Source organism: Hipposideros armiger, unplaced genomic scaffold (assembly GCF_001890085.2).
Source record: "Hipposideros armiger isolate ML-2016 unplaced genomic scaffold, ASM189008v1 scaffold_234, whole genome shotgun sequence".
Taxonomy (NCBI): domain Eukaryota; kingdom Metazoa; phylum Chordata; class Mammalia; order Chiroptera; family Hipposideridae; genus Hipposideros; species Hipposideros armiger.
In genome coordinates, this window is record NW_017731584.1 from 282113 (window position 1) to 284076 (window position 1964).

At 40.5% G+C, this 1964-nt stretch overlaps 1 protein-coding gene across 1 annotated transcript in view; it reads right to left on the reverse strand.

The window, feature by feature from the left end:
* GABRR1 (gamma-aminobutyric acid type A receptor subunit rho1) overlaps positions 1 to 1964 on the reverse strand; it is a 35762-nt gene extending 33798 nt beyond the window's left edge. Inside the window, exon 1 of the mRNA XM_019655034.1 lies at positions 1848 to 1964. The gene's annotated coding sequence lies outside the window, so the exon portion shown is untranslated. The remainder of the gene's footprint in view (positions 1 to 1847) is intronic.

Consider the following 1964-nt stretch of genomic DNA (forward strand, 5'->3'; position numbering starts at 1 on the left):
AAAATAATTTTATGGTTGGGGGTCACCACAACATGAGGAACTGTATTAAGGGGTCGCGGCATTAGGAAGGCTGAGAACCGCTGGCTTAGACTAATCAGGAGCCCCCTCTGGACTAGGAATGGGACAGGAGCTTGAACGAAACTGGGAGTCTGATTCAGGAAGGAGGAAAACAGAGCGAAGGCTTGCTCAGGTGCCCACCACAGGTGTGAAGCATCTGGAGACTGATTTCATAACGTGTCTTTTGCTGCTGTTTCCAAATGCCCTGTGGCTCCTGTGATCAATAAAATACAAACCCGTGTGAAAGTGTTTTGGAAGTGCAGTTGAATTCATGATGGTCTTTACCTATGTATTTTCTCCACCCAAAGACATTAAAATGTGGTGATAATAATCTGTTTAGAAAAGAAAGGAGGAAAAAAAGAAAGGCTCTTAGTGTCGTCAACCTTCAAATTACACTGCAGTTCTTGTGGGAGAGTCGGTGTAGCCCTGTCTCCCTCTGCTGGAATCATTGTAAAATTGTTTAAGGCAACTTTTTATTCGTTTCCAAGTCTATTTTTAACTGAAACACATAGCCTTCTGGGTTCAAGTATAACTTGAGGAGAAGGAGTGTGATCTGCTTGTCGTTGTCCAGGAGAATCACTGTGGCAGATATTGTGGGGAAAAGAGTAAATGCTGTGAGATCCTCTAGGCCTAAAGCCACAGTGACCTTGTGGAGTCCTTCATGGGGTCTAGTAGGATGGAAGAGGGGGTTCCTCAGCAGCTTTCCATGGTCTAAGGGCTGAATACAAAATACGGGGACTTCTTTTGTTGATCCCAAAGCCACTCAACTGCTGCTGAATAATTGTAGTAGTTTGCAATTGAATGGTCCTTTGGCATTTATAACACATTTTCATATCCATTATTGCATTTGGCCCCAAGAACCAGCCCTGGAAGTAGCTATAGAAGGTTGCTACCTCTATTTCATTGGTAAGGAACTTGAGGCCCCAAGACATTGAGATATTTTCTCCAGGACACATGGTTAATAAATAGAAAAAATTGCGCTTTTGATCCCAGGACCTGGGCTTTCCCATAGACTCTGTAGTCTTCCCCTCTCCTGAAATGACTGGTCAGTAAAAGGATTCTATTTGTCACCCAGTCTTCTTACTTAACACATAGCCCAAAGCATTTTGATGACAACTCAGATCTTTTAGCTAATTAGTTTCAAATTATTCTCTGCTAATAGGAAGAACTGATTCATTTGAATGAGATAGAGGATTTTTTTTGGCAATGGTAAGAATGAATTCCTTAAATGAGAAACCACATTTGGAACTGTTCAACTCCTGAAGAAAAGAAAAAATATAATTTAATTTTACAATGAAATAAACAACAGGCTTAAACTGAACTCGTGGGCAGCAGAAAAGAAGGACATAACAGTTGCTCAATTTAATGTACAACTGTTTAACTTGTTTCAGCATGTGGCTATCTTGCCTCACAGATTAACTTTAATTCCTTAAAATAAGTTAGCATGAATTCCACTCTCTCTTTGAATCTATTGAAAAATAAAACAAAATAAGCTTCAGAGTATATTCATTTGTCTCCATTTTCTCAAATGATCCTTTCAGGAGAGAAAAACAAAACAAAACTGGAGATCTTTAAGAGTCAGTAAAATGAATGATTTTTGTAGATTTGTGTCTACCTTCTGCCCTTTAAGGTTAGCCTTTCCCTATGGGCTTCTGAAATCACCCTGAATCTTGCTCCATACCCTGCTATGACAGCAGGAAAACACCTAAGACAGCTTGGATGTGAACATAAATCAAAGGTTTGAGGGGGTGGAAGGGTGGCATCCTTGATCTTTGGTGGTCTGAGCTTACCTTAGGGGTCTTCTAGAATCATGACTATTCCAGTTGGGAGAGGTGTTAGGGCTCCCCAGGTTAATCTACATCATTTACCAACAGAAAAACAGGTCCAGACAGGTTCTTTGATTTGGG